This window comes from Anolis carolinensis, unplaced genomic scaffold (genome assembly GCF_035594765.1).
Source record: "Anolis carolinensis isolate JA03-04 unplaced genomic scaffold, rAnoCar3.1.pri scaffold_9, whole genome shotgun sequence".
NCBI classification, from domain to species: domain Eukaryota; kingdom Metazoa; phylum Chordata; class Lepidosauria; order Squamata; family Dactyloidae; genus Anolis; species Anolis carolinensis.
Window position 1 is genome coordinate 26,931,903 of NW_026943820.1, and position 19,001 is coordinate 26,950,903.

Consider the following 19,001-nt stretch of genomic DNA (forward strand, 5'->3'; position numbering starts at 1 on the left):
ACAATGCCAATTTGGGTCGCCCTGCTCTACTTCTGTAGTTACTCGCTGTTGCAAGAGATAATAAACTGTCTGCAGGAGGGTGAATTAATAGGTGTCTCAATAGACCTGAAAGGGCAAGGATTTGATTGCATTTCCCAGACCCTTTTTCTAATTAAAAAGGTGTTTTCTATTGGAGAGGTGGACCTGCCATGCCAACCCTTGGGCACTAGGAACGACTTCTCCTGTCTGACTTGGAAGAATCTGATGATATTCAAAGGATTCTTAGCAGCTGCTTTCATGTTTTTTCTTATGGAGGATGGAAGCACATCTTGCATTCATTTGAGCTTGGCCTTTTTGTTGTCTAGTTTGGTTTGAACAAACTAGATGGCTTGACCCCTGAAAATGGGAAAACCTGAAGGACGCAAAGCAGAAAGACTTCTTTTGACCCTCAAAGATTATATGTAGACTGTCGCTTTAGCAGAAGACCTGGTCAATCCTTGGACTATGTTCCCTGTCCTAGGCAAGTCTCATCTACACTTACATGTAATGCACTTACACTTAGAAGGCTCATCTACATGTACATGTGATGCATCTACACTTAGAAGGCTCATTTACACTTCGTTGTAATGCATCTACACTTAGTTGTAATGCATCTACACTTAGAAGGCTCATCTATACTTAGATGTAATGCACTTACACTTAGAAGGCTCATCTATACTTAGATGTAATGCACTTACACTTAGAAGGCTCATCTACATGTACATGTGATGCATCTACACTTAGTAGGCTCATCTACACTTAGTTGTAATGCACCTACACTTAGAAGGCTCATTTAAATTTAGATGTAATGCATTTACATTTAGAAGGCTCATCTACACTTAGATGTAATGCATCTACACATAGAGGGCTCCTACATTTAGCTATAATGCATCTACACTTAGAGGGCTCACCTACACTTAGATGTAATGCATCTACATTTAGAAGGCTCATCTACACGTAGATGTAATGCATCTACACACAGAGGGCTCCTACATTTAGCTATAATGCATCTACACTTAGAGGGCTCACCTACACTTAGATGTAATGCATCTACATTTAGAAGGCTCATCTACACGTAGATGTAATGCATCTACACTTAGAAAGCTCATTTTCATTTAGATATCATGTATCTACACTTAGAAGGCTCATCTACCCTTAGATGTAATGCATCTACACATAGAGGATTCATCTACACTTTGATATAATGCATCTACACATAGAGGGCTCGTACTTTTAGCTGTAATGCATCTACACCGATTGAACTGCATTATCCAGTCAGTGTGGACTGAAATAATGCAACTTAACATGCATTGAGTTGCAATTATATAAATCTATACTGACCAGATAATAAAGTTTGGTGTGCATTATATGGTCAGCGTATTAAGGGACTAAATCTATATACTAATACTGGATTTTTGAAAGATCTGGTCTGCTTTTTTTCAGAAAAAAATGCCTAAGGTTTCTTGGTAATTTACCTCTTTAGATGTGGAATTCCTTAAATGTTTGCAGATTGGGTAAAAGCTGAAAAAATGATAGGAAAAATACTGAAAAAGAGAAGACAGACAGACAGAAGGAAGAAAAGGGATTTAAGTATTTAAATGTATGTGTGTTTAATGTAGGGAAATAGATCTCTGTGTATCTATGTTGTATTGATGATGATAATGATGTTTATTTGTACCCAATTTTTTCTCTCCACAAAGGAGACTCAAAGTGAACAAGGATATTATAAATGGATATTTTTTGAATGGGCGGATTGAGCCGGAGTATGGAGCAGTATTATGGTTCATGCCATAGAATGGTACTGGAGTACAATGTTATTAAAATTCTCTTCACTAGAAACATAAATGAAACAAAGGAAGAAACAGAACACTGAAGGAAATATTGGCTACAAAATAATCAATCTATTATGAAAATATATATAAGGGAGACAAACAGTTCATCAATGTGATACATTGTAATTCCCAGGATCCAGTGTTTCCTGTTTTTAGTTTGGGAAACAGAAAGAGAGAATACATTGTGATCCAATGTGATGAAAGGAAACCATGTATCCCCAAAATGGTGTGTTTTATTGTGTTACATGCTCTGCCTTTAATTGATGGGTCTGCTTTTTTCCAAAACAGCCGTCGACTACACTATTTGAGCAAGATCTGGGGGAAACCCTTTCCGTATCCCTCCCGTTTTGGACAATTTCTTTTTCTGCTATTGCAAAAAGGGGTCATCAGCCCTGCTCCTTCCATTTCTAGGAAAGGTCCTCTTCCGGCTGCTTTTGAAAATGCTGAATTATTGAAGTAGGGAGAAGAAACAGTCCTGTTAAGAGACACTGGAGCTAAGAATTGGGGCAACATGAAAGACATGCCATCCACATTGCGTTTCCAGTTTGATTTTGACTTTGGTATATATTCCTCAATAGAAATAGGGTTCTTTTTGGCTCCATTGCTTACTGACATTAGACTAATAGCACCAGAACAGAGTTTTACAGCTACGGAGACCTTCCTTTTAGATTGGAGGCTGATAATAAAGATGCTGTGTTGTCGAAGGCTTTCATGGCCAGAATCACAGGGTTGTTGTATGTTTTCCGGGCTGTATGGCCATGTTCCAGAAGTATTCTCTCCTGATATTTCGCCCACATCTATGGCAGGCATCCTCAGAGGTTGTGAGGTATGGAGAAACTAAGCAAGGAAGGTTTATATATCTGTGGAAGTTCCTCAGTGGGGGAACAATCATAGAATCCCATTCAAAAAATAAATGGATATTTTTTGAATGGGAGGGTTGAGCCGGAGAATGGAGCAGTATTATGGTTCATGCCATAGAATGGTACTGGAGTACAATGTTATTAAAATTCTCTTCACTAGAAACAAAAATGAAACAAAGGAAGAAACAGAACACTAAAGAAAATATTGGCTACAAAATAATCAATCTATTATGAATATATATATATATATATATAAGGGACACAAACAGTCATCAATGTGATACGTTGTAATTCCCAGGATCCAGTGTTGTCTGTTGGAGGCCAGTGTGAATGTTGTAATTAATCACCATTGAATTGCCTTCCCAGCCTCACATCCTGGCCTTTGTTCAGAGTCGTTAGCTGCCCCTGATTGATTCCTGTCTGGAATTCTTCTGTTTTCAGAATGCTGCTCCTTATTGACTGCTCTGATTTTGGAGTTTTTTTAAAATACTGGTAGCCAGATTTTGTTCATTTTCATGGTCTCCTCCTTTCTGTTGAAGTTGTCCACATGCTTGTGGATTTCAGTGGCTTCTTTGTGTAGTCTGACATGATAGTTGTTGGAGTGATCGAGCATTTCTGTGTTCTCAGATAATATGCTGTGTCCAGGTTGGTTCATCAAGTGCTCTGCTACGTATGGCTGATTTCTCTGGTTGAGTTAGTCTGCCGTACCTTTCATGTTATTTGACTCGTGTTTGGTCAATGCTGCGTTTGGTGGTCCCTCTGTAGACTTGTCCGCAGCTGCATGGTATACGGTAGACTCCTGCAGAGGTGAGAAGATCCCTCTTGTCCTTCGCTAAACGTAGCATTTGTTGGATTTTCTTAGTGGGTCTGTAGATGGTAGATGTGGGCAAAACGTCAGGAGAGAATACTTATGGAACATGGCCATACAGCCCGGAAAACATACAACAACCCAATAAAGATGCTGTTTGCGGAGAAGAGAGAAAAGAGTGAAATCGAGGGAGAGAGTGACATTGAGTATGTTTAAAAGTGAGAGAGTATATACAAGTTCTATTTGCTCCTTATGCAAAAGCCTCTAAGCATAAAGACACACCCTTCCCTGGCTATACATTCTAAGCAAGAGCCATTTTAATGTCACGTTCATTTGCTTTCAGCCTTGCAGTGAGGCTGCACTTTTTCCGAGAGATTCTTGCTTGGCTGGCTCAGCTCTTCTCTGTGGGGAGGGGAAGAGAGAGAAAGAAAAGGTATTGGGCCAGGCTCAGGTTGCAAATTGCGGAGGGAAAGGTGTTGGCGATTCTGTTGGCAGCGCACCTTGCAGAAGGATGGAATAAGCATGATCCTGTCCCTGCAATGACTTGCACAAAGAGGAATTGCTCTCTCCATAATCCTTATTGCAGCATTTTACAAGGTGGGCACATCAGGGCTGGTCTTACCTTGCTTCTGAAACCTATCCTGTTTCACTCTTTGCTAGCATTGGGAGCTCTGGATGGAAGGGCATTGCCCCTTCCTAAGAATTAAAAAACCAAAAGTAGAGATTGGGATGGGAAAGTACCACTTCTTTGCACTGAAGGAAGTGGCGGCCTTGATCCCAGTGGTGAAATGGGATTTAGACTGCAATAAAATGTGAGGGAACAACAAAGAAAAAATACTTATATATTTGGCAACAACAGCCAGACTGATCTATGCAAAGAAATGGAAAACACTGGCTGATTTTTTTGATCTTGGCCTGAATTGCCTTTGTTCTGATGGCTTGTTCCTGGGCTGCAAGGATCAGGCCTTCTGTCTCCTTCTACAGTGTCCCATTCATGAGCCATAGCCAGGTCTTCTCCTTATCTGCTTTTCCTTCAATTTTGTTGAGGAATTTTCCATGCAATGTTTTGTTGTACCAGCTGTCAGCTCTAGTTTGTAGTGCGGTTTTCTTGTACTGTTTTTTTGTCTGCTGTGCTTTGAGGAGTTTCTGATTTTGACTTCAATCAAAGCAGGTTCTTCACTTTGCTTTACATATTCTGCCAGGGCATGTTCTTCTTCTTTGACTGCTTGATGATGATGATCATGATTATTATTATTATTATTATTATTATTATTATTATTATTATTATTATTATTATTACTACTATTATCCAAAGCGTATTTATTTATTTATTTGCTGGAGTTACACTTTAAAAATGTACCAGTTCCAACTTACATACAAATTCAACAAATCCTCACAACCTCTGAGGATGCCTGCCATAGATGTGGGCGAAACGTCAGGAGAGAATGCTTCTGGAACATGGCCACACAGCCCGAAAGACATACAACAACCCTCAACTTATTTTTTTTCGTAACTTGGGGACTGCCTGTGTTCGCAAGTTGATTTTACTTATGGTCAACCTATGAATGAGAAACCACAAAGCCACCCTTGCTGAGGTCTTGCAAAATTAGGACTGTTATATTTCTGCATCTCTCTGCCTGCAATGCAAGCATCATGGTCTTTTCTAGTAAGTCATCTCCTCTCATGAGGTGGCAACCCTCAATTGAATTGTCACATCTTTTAGGGAGAGTCGGGTCCTGATTTGCTCCAGGGCTCATTTATTGGCCTTTTTAGCTCTCCAGGGTATCCGCAGCACTCTTTTCCAGCACCATATCTCCAGTGAGTTGATTATTTTACTGTCCAGCTAATAATCCAAATTCCAATGCCAGGGCCCTCTTGAATAATGGACACTTGTTACTCTTTTGTTGGAGAACGTCTCAATTATTGCCGGGTGGCGGGAGCGCAGTTAATACCCTGGGCTCTTGGTGAAAAGGCTCCTAATTAAAACCGGCTCCTGCTTCTGCCTCCTGTGTATAAAAAGCGGGCACTCTGTCAGACTGCTGAACTGTGAGGTGCCTGGCTCCTGTAATTGACGGGTGGGCTTCTCCTGGCATGGTCCAGCCCAGTCCAGGGGAAGGTGCCAAGATAAGTTCTGGGTTGCTGTGACTTTTCTGGGCTGTATGGCCATGTTTCACCTACATCTATGGCAGGCATCCTCAGAGGTTGTGAGGTCTGTTGGAAACTAGGCAGATGAAGTTTATAGATCTGTGAAAAGATCCAGGATGGGAAAAAGAACTCTTGTCTGCCTGCGGCAAGTGTGAATGTTGCAATTGGCCACCTTGATTAGCATTGAAAAGACTTGCAGCTTCAAAGCTTGGCTGGTTCCTGGCTGGGGGAATCCTTTGTTGGCCCTGATTGTTTCATGTCTGGAATTTCCCCTTTTTAGAGTGTTGTTCTTTATTTACTGTCCCGATTTTAGAGGTTTTTTTTTAATATTGGTAGTTTTTTTAGGTAGGTTCTGTAGGTTTATTCTTCAGGTGAATTGGTATGTAATTTGGAACAGGTAGATTTTTCAAGTGTAACTCCAGCCACACAAACACGTGTGTGTCTGTGTGTGTGTGTGTAGCTTGGGATTGCATAGGGAATACACCAACCTGTGTTTTTAAACTGTGATTTCAAGATGTTTTCTAATCTGTTTTTAATAACTGCTTAGCTAGGGAACTGCGTTTCTCCTTCCCAGGGTATTTGTGCCCCACTTTGTGCTGGTCATGGACCGAAATAAAAAAAGATCAAGAAAGCCCCAGTTGATATGCCTTTACCCCGTGATAACTCTAAAAAGTGAAATTCTCTTCCGAGGGGTAGATTTTCCTCACTTCCTGTTGTCTCACCCCTGTTCTTAACTAAGAGCTATTTGTAAGTTAGATGTTTTGTAACTCGGGGATGGCTTGTAACTCCCTCCTTTGTAGGACTTGTCTCTGTGTTGCAATCCCTTGTAGCAGAGCCTTGCATATCACGGTTTTTCTCATCTCCTGCCAGATACTCCATAGGAAATTGCTCTGTCCTGCTTTTGCAGCAGTGGGTTTAACTCTGCCAGGAAAAGCTGGCTCCAAACATCTGTGCTTGTGCTAATTTGGAGAGTGCATTTACGCTCTTGTTTCCTTGCTTGCATATGATTGGAAGAACTCTTAAAAATTGGGCAGGCCACTGATTTCATGTGTATTTACATTATGCAATTGGTCTTTTTGAAGAGTCTGGGGTTTCAATTAATTGATATTAAAACTTGCTAGTTGAGCTGTACCTTGAAAATAAACTGCAGAGTTATGTAATTCCGTTGTTGTTGTTGTTGTTGTTGTTGTTGTTGTTACATAGCTCAACAAAAAAATCTTGGTGTCTTGGTGTTTAGACCTGTTTCTGGGGTTATTTGGGGCACTGATACAGAAAATTGTATTGGAGAGATTGCATTAACTCTAGTTTCTTAGATATGGGCTGGGTTGTAGCGCAGCTGGTTAATAGCCAGCTGTAATAAATCACTGCTGATCAAAAGAACATGAGATCGAAGCCCGGGTCCCGGATCGGGTTAAGCCCCCGACCATTAAATAGCATAGCTTGCTATCTACCCAAGCAGCCCGAAAGAAAATGGCACCTGTCAAGTAGGAAATTTAGGTACCGCTTTATGCGGGAGGCTAGTTTAACTAATTTATAACACCATAAAATTGCCAGCAGCGTGCAGAAGAATGAGGAAGTACTCCATCAAGGACTCGGTGTCACAAGTGGACAGTGAAGCAGCAGCTCCCCCTGTGGCTGGAATTGAGCATACCCTCATGAAGCTGAAAGCTGGAAAATGTTAAATTGCCTCTGTGTCTGTCTATATGTCGTATGTCTAATGGCATCGAATGTTTGCCATGTATATGTGCATTGTGATCTGTCCTGAGTCCTCTTTGGGATGAGAAGGGCGGAATATAAATACTGTAAATAATAAATAAAAAAATAAAATGGCTATCACAATATTCTATAGGTGAACATATGGTGACCGATTGATGCCATATGTTCTGGATCTTAAGAACTAGAGCTGAAGGGGGAAATCTGATGCTATTTTTGGAATCTGCAGGTCAAATAGATCCAGGATTTGTGAGGAGGAACCCAATTTCACCTCAAGGGACTCCAAATTCAAGGCTCTAGAATCTGTTTGATATTAAAGTAGGAAGGTTCTACTTTTCCGTCTGATAAAGAAACCTCTTCTCAGGCAAGTTGTAGGAAAGTGAGTCATCACAAAGCCTTTGCTAATTTCAAAGGAAGGAAGTGCAGAGAGACCACTTTGATGCTCACGGAGGAGCCGAAGAGTAGATCTCAAGCTAGGAGTATCTTGTGCTTTGAAAATAGGGTTGTCTAAGTTACTGGCCATGAGGATATCATTCTCAATTGTGTCATATTCCTGGGCAAGTTCCTTCAAGGCTGCCTTTTGCTGGTGAAAATACCTTAAATCAGAGGAACAAGACTAACGGAAATCAACTTCACACACTTCTAATCCTGTTGCAAATTTTAATGTGATCCCTTGTTCATTGAGTAGTATTTTCTCCAGTTTGTATTATCATTTCATTTCCCGACGTTTGCTGTTAATAGACCTTAACTTTATTTTATTTCTTGTGTCAGAAGCGAATTGAAGGTACAATTATAATGTATTTAAAAGAACATAAATCTCTATGCCAAGTTTTAAACTTGGCATAGAGATTTCCTTTGACCAGAAGCTGGCCACTTGGAGTGCCTCTGGTATCACTGTGAGAAGATCCTCCATTGGGCATGTGGCAGGGCACAGAACCACCAGCGGCGCAATGGGTTAAACTCTTGGGCCGGCAGGATTTCTTTTTTGGCTTGGGTGATGTTTGGAGTTTTTATGTAGGTATCCGTGTGTGTAGATTTTCTGTAAACTGTGTTGCCCAATATGTGTATATCCCTCCCGTGACTGTGGCTGTCCTTTTCTTGTTGGGATACCTGCTACAGCAGAGACTGGCTTGTCCTGTTTGTGTCAATGTCGTCTGTGCTTCAAGACAGTCATTGGTATAATTAGCTTGCTCTATGAGTAATATCTGTATTAAGACTTTATAAACAATGTATTGTCTAACACTCATTATCGGCATACTTTCTTGAAAAGTACATGATGCATATCTAGGCAAGGCCAGCCCTAGATATTTTGCCATCCAAGAAATTTTGAGATCATGTTCCCAAATATTCTGGCACATGTCTCCTTCAGTTGTGTGGTATCTTGGTTGAAACCATTGATCATCTTCTTCACATTTGCCATGTGGAGACATCTGTCCTCCTCATCTATGTCTTTGGAGCTGTATTTGTGGATAGTGATATCTCCCAGGTGACTGGGATGCTGTATCTGGTCTGTACTAAATCTTTTTTTGTGGCTCGGTCTCAGCACCTTGGAGAGCTTGTTTGGCCTGCAGTGCTATTGATAAATCACTTCTAATCACTTGTCCTCCCTTATTTCTCCTTTGCTGTGAATCCATTCTGGGCAGGCTTTAATCCAGAGGTCCTTAGAGAAGATACCAGTGATATATATTCCCAGTCAACCCTATTGTTTCCCATGACTAATACTATAATGCACTTGAACTGGAAAAGTATCCAAATGACTGCTTTCCCATGAAAGACTACTAGATGCATGTTTCCAGTAGCTGCTTACATGTGTGTCCTCACAATAATATTTGCAAACTGCCTTCTACCTGTCTCAGAAGACACCCTCTCAGAATCCCAAAAAATGGCTTCCGCCCCTCCTGAAGAACAGTGGATATGATCTTTACTGCACAACAGCTCCAAGAAAAATGCAGGGAATAAAATCAACCTCTGTAGATGGCATTCATTGACCTTGCAAAGGCATTTGACACTGCGAATCACAGTTCTGTCTGAACCATCCTCCAAAAAATTGGATGCCCTGACAAATTTGTGAACTTCCTGCGGCTCCTCCACAATGGCATGATGGCAACAGTCTTGGATAGCAATGGCTCCTTGAGTGACCCATTTAAGGTGGAATCAGGTGTCAAACAGGGATGTGTTATTGCCCCAACCTTATTTTCTATCTTCATCGCTATGATACTTCATCTTGTTGATGGGAAGCTTCCAACCCGAGTGGAAATCATCTATCAGACAGGTGGCAAGCTATTTAACCTCAGCAGACTGAAAGCAAATACCAAGGTCATAACAACATATGTTATAGAACTCCAATATGCTGATGATAACATAGTCAGTGCACATTCAGAAGACCTACAAGCCACTCTAAACTCCTTTACAGAAACATACGAGAAGCTCAGCCTCTCATAGATGATCAAGAAAACCAAAGTGTTCTTCCAGCAGTCACCAGTTAATCCCTCTGCAATGCCAGAAATACAGCCGTATGTGGCAGAACATGTGCCCACAGATGCATTGCATCCGGTCGTTGATGTCTTATTTGGCTTTGTTGACTGCTACTGTGTTGTGTTTTCCATGAGACTGCTCTTCCACCTACGAGATGATTCAATTTAGTTAGTAGAAAATGTCTACCTTCCTGTGATAGATGCCATATTTAATCCTGGCTTCCCCTATCTGCAGTAATTGTGCGAAATTGGAGGGTACAACATTAGGTTTGAACTGTTCATCTCGAAATGGCATTGGGCCAGAGATGCTTTAGTGAGCTGCTTCCTGCTCTGAGTCCAGTTTAGCAATTTCTTTCATCTGATAAAGCCCCCGTTAATAAATAATGTGTTGTGCATTTTCAAAAAGAAAGTCTCGCAGAGGAATTTCCGGTGGCTAGACGCTCGTATGGACCGCTTTTGCCATCCACCTTAAAATTATGTGCACCATTTGGAAATATTTTATGGGCAGACATTGATTTCACAAAGAAGCTGAATGAATTATAAATACAAATTAGAAGGGTATCAGTGTGTTGTCGAAAGCTTCCATGGCCAGAATCACTGGGTTGCTTTGAGTTTTCTGGGCTGTATGGCTATGTTCCAGAAGCATTCTCTCCTGATGTTTTGCCCACCTCTATGGTAGGCATCCTCAGAGGTGTGAGGTCTGTTGGAAACTAGGCAAGTGAGGTTTATATATCTGTGGAATAATGTCCAGGGTGGGAGAAAGAACTCTTGTCTGTTTGAAGCAAGTGTGAATGTTGCAATTGGCCACCTTGATTGGCATTGTATAGCCTTGCAGTTTCAAAGCCTGGCTGCTTCCTACCTGGGGGGATCCTTTGTTGGAAGGTGTTAACCAACCCTGATTGTTTCTTGTCTAGAATTCTTCTGTCTTTTGAGTGTTTCTCTTTATTTACTGGCCTGATTTTTGAGTTTCTTCATACTGGTAGCCATATTTTGTTCATTTTCATGATTTCTTCCTTTCTGTTGAAATTGTCCACATTCTTCTTGTGGATTTCAGTGGCTTCTCTGTATAGTCTGACATGGTGGTTGTCAGAGTGGTCCAGCATTTCTGTGTTCTCAAATAATATGCTGTTTCTAGGTTTGTTCATCAGGTGCTTTGCTGTGGCTGACTTCTCAGGTTGAGCTAGTCTGCAGTGCCTTTCATGTTCCTTGATTCATGTCTGGGCAATGCTGTGTTTGGTGGTTCCTATGTCCACAGCTGCATGGTATATGGTACACGACTGCAGAGGTGAGACGTTAACTCTTGTTCTGAGCTGAACGTAGCATTTGTTGGATTGTTTCTTGTCTGGAACAGAATTCCAGGCAAGAAACAATCAGGGCCAGTTAACACCTCCCAACAAAGGATTTCTGCAGGCAGGAAGTAGCCAGACTTTCAAACTGCAAGGCTATTCAATGCTAATCAAGCTGGCCAATTGCAACATTCACACTTGCGTCAGGCAGACAAGAGTTTAATGTGTTGGCGTATTAATAGGAGTATGCCCCATTTTCTTCAGCCCTGGTTTTCTTTAATAAAGGAAATTCAGTTTCATTCCTACCAAATTCATAACTTTTTGCTTTGAGCACTGGTTTCCCTCCTCATCAAAATGGCAGTCATTTTTTTTCCTACAGATTTTCCACCTTTGTTCAACAAACTAATCATTGATTTTTCTAGCAATACCAATTTGATTTTTTTTTAATCCAGGGGTATTTTTTGTCATTTCCCTGATAGGAAAACTATTTCGGAGACACCCCTAGCCCTGGATCTGTTGATTCTTCCAAGGCACCTTCCCTTTTTTATCATCTTAAATGTGGCTTTCATGGCCGGGATCACAGGGCTGTTGTATGTTTTCCGGGCTGTATGGAAGTTCTGTAACATGGCCATACAGCCTGGAAAACACACCACAACCCAGACAAGAGTTCTTTCTCCCACCCTGGACATTATTCCACACATATATAAACCCCACTTGCCTAGTTTCCAACAGACCTCACAACCTCTGAGGATGCCTGCCATAGATGTGGGCAAAACGTCAGGAGCGAATGCTTCTGCAATATAGCTATACAGCCGGAAAACTCACAGCAACCTAGAAGGGTATCATTTGCGCATTGCTGGGTTGTAGTGGACTGATATAATTTGTTCCCTGTGGAATATAATTTTGGGGTGTGTCTTAAACTAAGCCCTTCGAATAGACGCTGCCTGATATTGTAGGAGCCAGGAGAGAGAAAGGAAGTCCATCAGCAGTGGCAGTGTGTATTACGGTGAGAGCATGGCGCCACTAGCTGTGCTTTGTAAAACGCTCCACCGTGGCCTGACCTCCGCTATATTTCCAGCTGCAATCTTTAGTACTTCTTTTCCTCTCTCTTTATGATGGGTGGAGTGGAGAGGGAACACCCACTTCTCGATCCTTCTCTGTATTTCTGCGCCGTAATGATGGCACCATCACCTGATTCCTGGTTTGGCTCAAACCGTGGGGTGGACGATCCTTTAAGCATAAGCATACTTCCTTTTCGGTCCTTTTTCTCACCCTCCCAATCCTCCCAGTTGCATCGTCGCTGATATCTAGACTTCTATTATTTGCAAGGTGTCTTATAATGCACACAGCCTTTTGCGTGCTATCCAATACCCCTATATTCTGCATATTTTTTCTTCTGTACGTAATCGCATACCCATTATGCATTTTGTACCTATGAATTTCAAGCAGGTTTTTAATCTTGCATACATCGTCCCTCACATTGATAGATTTTCTTGCGTCGGGTCTTGTTAAGGGAGAGCATGGCGCCGTTTGGATGTATGCCTTTGCTTAAGTGAACTGTAAAGCTTACAAAGAGAGGGAGGCTAAAGACAGAAATATTACAGAAAACTGCTCTAAATCAAAGAAATTAATAACTGACTCAGCTCATTCCTCGCCCAAAACTTCATTCAACCCAATAGGGGTAAATAGGCGATGTGTATTTTAATGAACAAAGGTGCCGTATATAAATGCAAACGCAGACATCGTTTCAAGGTTTTCTTCCGTGAGTCTTTGTGTATCGTAATATTTGCCATCTTCCAGGTATCGGGGATTTTTTGATGTTTTAGGGCATCGTTCATTATTTTATATATGTATGGCATAATATCTTCTTCTAGTGCTCTTCTGTGTGTCTTTAAGATGGCAGAGGCACATTGCTGTGCTCCGATGTGGCTTGCCTGGCTTCTTCTAGCCTCCCGTCATGTGCAAACGCAGGGCACCCTGATCGTCAGAGCATGGCTTTGCACAAGCGGCGTTCCATATCTGCGGCCACAGCCCTGCCCCTCTGGTGCAGCAAATGCCTTTCCCCCATTAACCAAACATGACAGCTGAAGCAGTTATTAGCCTTGGAAGATGTCGGAAGTCATCAAAAATTCACATCGGAGTAATTGCAGGGGCTCGCTGGGGGCGGAGGGTGGGTGGGGGGGACCCAAGTGGAGCCTTTTCTTTTTTCTTGTGTCTTGTCTCCTTCCTTCTCCCCGCCCTTGAATCTTACATGGTACATTCCATTAACAATAAAATACCCTTCCCTAACCTATAAACACTCCCTCTGGTAACTGGTTTCATACCAGTACAGCGCAGCCCTCAGCAAATGCCACAGAGGCTTTGCTGGCAGAGCTCTTGAACAGCTGCCTTCTCATTGTCTTCTTGCCGGATTCTTTGCTGTCTCAGCCATTCGCAAGGCTTCTCCCCCCCTCCTTTCCTTCTCCGAGAAGAAAAACTGCAAGCCTTAATGCAGGAAAGGTAGAGCAGCCCGAGACCACATATCATACCAAGCCTTTCAACACCAGACAGCTTCAGCCAACCCTTAAAAGGTTTGTAACTTCTCTATCATGCGATCCACAGGTTAGAAAAGACTTCAATTTTCATAGAATGAAGCAAATTTCAGAGTGTTGAAGAGTTTAACACTCTAGTTGGGAAAGATCCATTGTAGGAGATGGGGTGTTTGCTTAGCGTTAAATGATTTAAATAAATATGCATGCATAGATATATAGACTTTTGATTTTGCTGCTTTTCTCTCCTTTTAAATCGCCGCAGGGTGGGGCATCTGTTGTCTCCTTTTCCCGTTTTGTCGTCTTGTCCAGCTGTTCTTGTTGGTACTTACTTTCTTTAACATGTCAGCAGAAGTTCCATATTTAGGAGCTATGCCTTGCCAGCTTTGTTAAATGATTTATTTATCCTTTATTGGGTGGGAAGGCTATCAAAGACAAATATCACGGAAGCAGATCTGTTCTTCAAGAAGCTTGCATTATTTTCTCAATAATACTCTTCTGGGCTTTGGTGTGCCTTCATTTTAATAGACTTTAATGGTTCTTACCTGTGAATTGTTCCTTCGTTTCAGAAATAAATGCCATCTTCTTTTTTTGTTATTGAAATGAGTAAAGTGCTTTGTCTTGTTAGATGCAGGGTACATTTCAATACTCTGTATTTTTTCCCATGCAAAACATCCAAGGGAAGGCATATTAGAAGTGATATATGTGGGTGTTTCTGCCAGTTGGAGCGTGTGAATGTCTGCAATTTTCTGTCCTCTGTATTATTTTTGACTGAAGAAACTGGCTTAAGGGGCATGTTCCCATTTGATCCCTTTCTCCTGGTTGAGGCACTTGGGAATGGCCGTCACGTTTTTTGACTTCTGGAAGATGCAAACCTATTCAGATTATCCTTGTTTGGAAATAAATGTGACAAACAGGTGCTGCTGGTGGGTAGCACAACTCAAAACAGTCGGAGGGGTTACAGATGAACCCCCCAAATCCATGGAAAGGAGAGAGAATGCAATGTGCACCCCAAAATGGAAGGAAGACCCATTGCCACTCTCTCTGATGGTCAGTTCTTCTTGCAGGTCCTCCTTTCTTATTCCCTCTAGTTAATTTTCCTTTGTCTAAAGAGGAGGGGATCTCCGTAAATGGCTTTTGTGTGGGGGAAAAAGACCCCAAATCTTATTTCTGAAGAACTAGTTTTGCCTTTTTTCAAACTATAGAACCATACTCTGGTTATCTTTAATTTGGAGCCTGCTTTCTCAGTGTCTCTTTCTCTTTGTCTCTCTATTTAAGCAGTTAAGATGGATCTATTTCTCTAAAGTATCACGTACATGCAATATGAGTTTGTATGTCTCAGATAGATAGAATGTGGGGCTGCATAGAGTGGAAGGAAGAAAAATGGAAACCTTTTGTCTTCCATGTGTCTTCATCACACCAGTCCCTCCATCTTCACTTGTAGAAAGTTTAAACCTGAGATTTCATTCTAGAAATGGCAGCCCACCATTCTTGCCAGGCATATCTTACCTTTTTTTTTTAATAGCAGGAATTGGTGACAAATGTGGTTAATAGCAAATAATCATTACTGGCTGTTTGCAATAGAACTACGTGTCTGTGCATTTGGAGCTGTGAAAGAATTTCATGTGTTTGAAGGCGTATTAATAGGAGTATGCCCCATTTTCTTCAGCCCTGGTCTTCTTTAATAAAGGAAATTCAGTTTCATTCCTACCAAATTCTTAACTTTTTGCTTTGAGGACTGGTTTCCCTCCTCATCAAAATGGCAGTCATTTTTTTTTCTACAGATTTTCCACCTTTGTTCAACAAAAACTAATCATTGATTTTTCTAGCAATACCGATTTAATATTTTTTTATCCAGGGTATTTTTTGTCATTTCCCTGATAGGAAAACTATTTCGGAGACACCCCTAGCCCTGGATCTGTTGATTCTTCCAAGGCACCTTCCCTTTTTTATCATCTTAAATGTGGCATTTTCCTGCTTGCTGCCTCTTTGTTGTTCCCTCCTTTTGTGCCAATCCATATGAGTCTAGTAATATAGATTTTAGCTTTGAAAATGTGCTTCTAAGAAATACCGCCCAAGCCTTCAGCCGTTATCATTTCAAAGAAAGGCTGAGAAAATGACATTGTCAAAAGAACTGCAGTGAAGGAGCCCAGCTGTAGCCTCGTTGGGCATTTTGCCTCTTCATTTAATTTTATTATATTTCAACATATAAGTCAGCAGGCAGCTCAAAGGCACACGCATATATGCACACACAGAGATATATAAAATCTATAGAATTGGCTTTATAGAACAAGGCGTTGCCCGGTTTGTGGGCGTTGCTGTGCGCAGATGCTGAGTATTTGAAATGTAGGGATGTTCACAACTCTTCTATTTGTTATTTCCCAAAACTGCATCATCTTTAGGGCTCTAAATACAGAAGAAATATAGCGTTTATAATCCATTTGATTCTCTTATAGGTTTGAGATCGCTTTTAAGAGTTACTCTGAACCCAAAGAGTGTGAAACGTGCATATTGGAGAAACCCTTTTAAAAATGATCCGGTCCATTGGGATGGGGACATGTTATTTGAACCTTAGTGTGAAACCTTGAGCACCTTTTTACACATATATGCATGGTATTAAAATATCCCGTTATGGCTTGGAGACGAAAGACCTACCAATAAGCATTTCTCCCAAAGATCCAGAAGGATGGGGTGTAAGAAAGAAGGCATGATTCTGTGAATCTGGGAATGGGAGTGAAGGCTGAGGAATTGCCGTTTGGATCTCAACAAATGAGTTGATGTGACAAAGCCGTCCTTAAGAAGCAATATTACTGATTGTCTTGTTTTGCGTAAATATATATATATTAACGTAATAGAAGGGAATTTGTTGATATAGCCAATAAGACTGCACCAATGGCAAGACTGTGGATTTTTCTCTTCAGATTTGCAGAGAGTATGTTGGCTGTATTTCGGAGGAAGGGACTGACAAAACCACCTCCCTGCCTGAGAAAACCCTATGAAATTCATCGGGTTGCCATAAGTTGACAGGCAACTTGAAGGCATATCCTTACACACCCACATTTTTGCTACTGAACAAATAAATGGCAGTGTATCATGGAGGTAGAAATGAAATTTTCTGTGCAATTGCAAAACAGATTGCGGTCTTGTCTCCTGCTTCATCACCCCAGATAATTTCTATAGCGCAAAGGAATTGTTTGTAGTTTCACATCCTTTTTACAATATACCTTAAAGAGATGCTTTTGGGATGCTTTAGCACTGGAGAATGGTGCCACGATCTGTCTCAAGGCTAAAGTATACTTGAAGTCAGTGATTTTTCACAAATCCTTTACCCAAAAGGAACAAAGGCATGGTCCCTTGGACTAAGAAACCGGTGTCTTTTTGCCCTTTGCACCTATGACCAAGAATGAAGGTAGCAGGTCTGATCTTGAAACGGGAAAAGAACCAAATGAGATTATTTGGAGGCATTTCTTTGTTCTGCTTCTTGTTTAAAAAACAAATGAGTATATGTAAGGACAGTACTAAAATGGCAGCAAAAAGCAATAAAATGGCGTCACGAGGGGAAATTAGTGAACTTGCCTGATTTAGGGCGTTCCCCTTCTCGTTCAGAGAAAGTTCCACTATTCAATATGGCTGCTGCCATTAATGGCCATCAAGGTTGGCTTTTTTCTTTCTCACTTTCTTTCTCTAGCCTCCTCCTTTTGGAATTTATTTCAATTCAATGTGGAGGAAAAATTCTCGGAGAATCATTAGTATGATAATCCGCTTTTTATGGTGGTTGTTATTATTATTATTATTATTATTATTATTATTATTATTATTATGTTTATATAATAATAATATTAATAACAACAACAACAACAACTTTATTTTTTGTTTCCCTCCTCCATCTCCCTGAAGGGATTCGGGACAGCTAGCATGGGGCCAAGCCCAAAGAATTACAGTGAAACAAAATAAAATACATACAAGACACACAACAATATCCAATGTAAATACAGATACAATAACATAGTAAAACAAAACTTGATAACAGAGGCATAATAAAACAGAGTATGAAAATAGTACAAAATTTAAACGAGGGTGAGCTGGGCCAAAGTGCGAGGCATAGAAATTGTAAAATTCCATGTATATCCCACTTTTCTCTCCAACAAGGACACTCAAATGATCTTCCTTTCTCTGTCACGCTTACTACATTATTATTATGTCCTTAAACCTCCTCCTCATTATTATTCTGGAGCTGCTGTGGCGCAATGGGTTAAACCCTTGTGCTGGCTGCTGACCTGAAGTTTGGGTTGCTAACCTGAAGGTTGGCGGTTCGAGTCTGCGAGACGGGATGAGCTCCCTTCTGTCAGCTCTAGCTTGCAGTGACATGAAAGAAGCCTCCCAGCATCATGGTAACACATCCAGGCATCCCCTTGTAGATGGCCAATTCTCTCACACCTGAAGCGACTTGCAGTTTGTTCTCAAGTCACTTCTGACACAATAAAAAATATTAGTATTTCTGCCTCGCTTTATCTCTCTAAAAAGAAACTCAAAGCAACTAACCATAAAACTAATACAATACATACGTGAAAACATTAAAATAGAAGTAAACATAGAAATACGAAAAATGCACAGTTGAGAGCAATAAAACCATGAAACAAATCTATGATATTCATCTCGGAGCATGAGAAGGAGAGATTTTCTTCTCCCAGACATCAGATCTTAGGTCCCAAGAAGCATCCCTTGAGTTCCTGTTACTTCATTGTATGGTCATATCTCTGTATAAATCTCAAGAAGAGACCAAATCTGCCTTTGTGCACAAGGACCTTATTATGGAACGGCTCACAATAGGGATCATCTACCTTATTTTTTTTTAAATACCTTTTCCCACTCTGTTTCCCACATATGGCCCTGAAGTTTCTCCTATTTTGTATTTAGCTCATAGGCAGTTGCTTGCAAAACCATCCACAACCCTATAAGCAAAATGATGGGGATCTATATCGCTAAGCCACAGGGAAGAATGAAAGTGGAACATCTTCTTTTAATCTATTAATACCCTTGTCCATGTGTATAGGAATTTATTTCTGCATCCCACCCACCACCATCACTGTTGGTTATAAAGATTTCTGATCTGGAAGACATTAACAATTAATTCAGTAATGGGGCACTCAGTGGTCAGCATTCCTATTCGGAATTTTTTTTTTAGACATCTAGTCAATTGGCATAGCAAATCACATCTGGGTTATGACTTTTTTTTCACCTGATAGTAAGTGAATTGACCAAAATGTAAGTCTAGAGCAGGGCTTTCCAAACATTTCATGTTGGTGACACACTTTTTAGACATGCATCATTTCGTGA

The 19,001-nt window shown here is 40.9% G+C and overlaps 1 protein-coding gene across 2 annotated transcripts in view; it reads left to right on the plus strand.

Moving 5' to 3' along the window:
- Window positions 1-19,001, plus strand: part of nup93 (nucleoporin 93) — an 81,543-nt gene that overhangs the window by 26,080 nt on the left and 36,462 nt on the right. Inside the window, exon 1 of one of the 2 annotated variants that reach the window (XM_062961600.1) lies at window positions 13,425-13,706. The exons of the other annotated variant lie outside the window; for it this stretch is intronic. The gene's annotated coding sequence lies outside the window, so the exon portion shown is untranslated. Of the gene's footprint in view, window positions 1-13,424; window positions 13,707-19,001 lie in introns of those variants that run through there. 2 annotated transcript variants of the gene reach the window in all.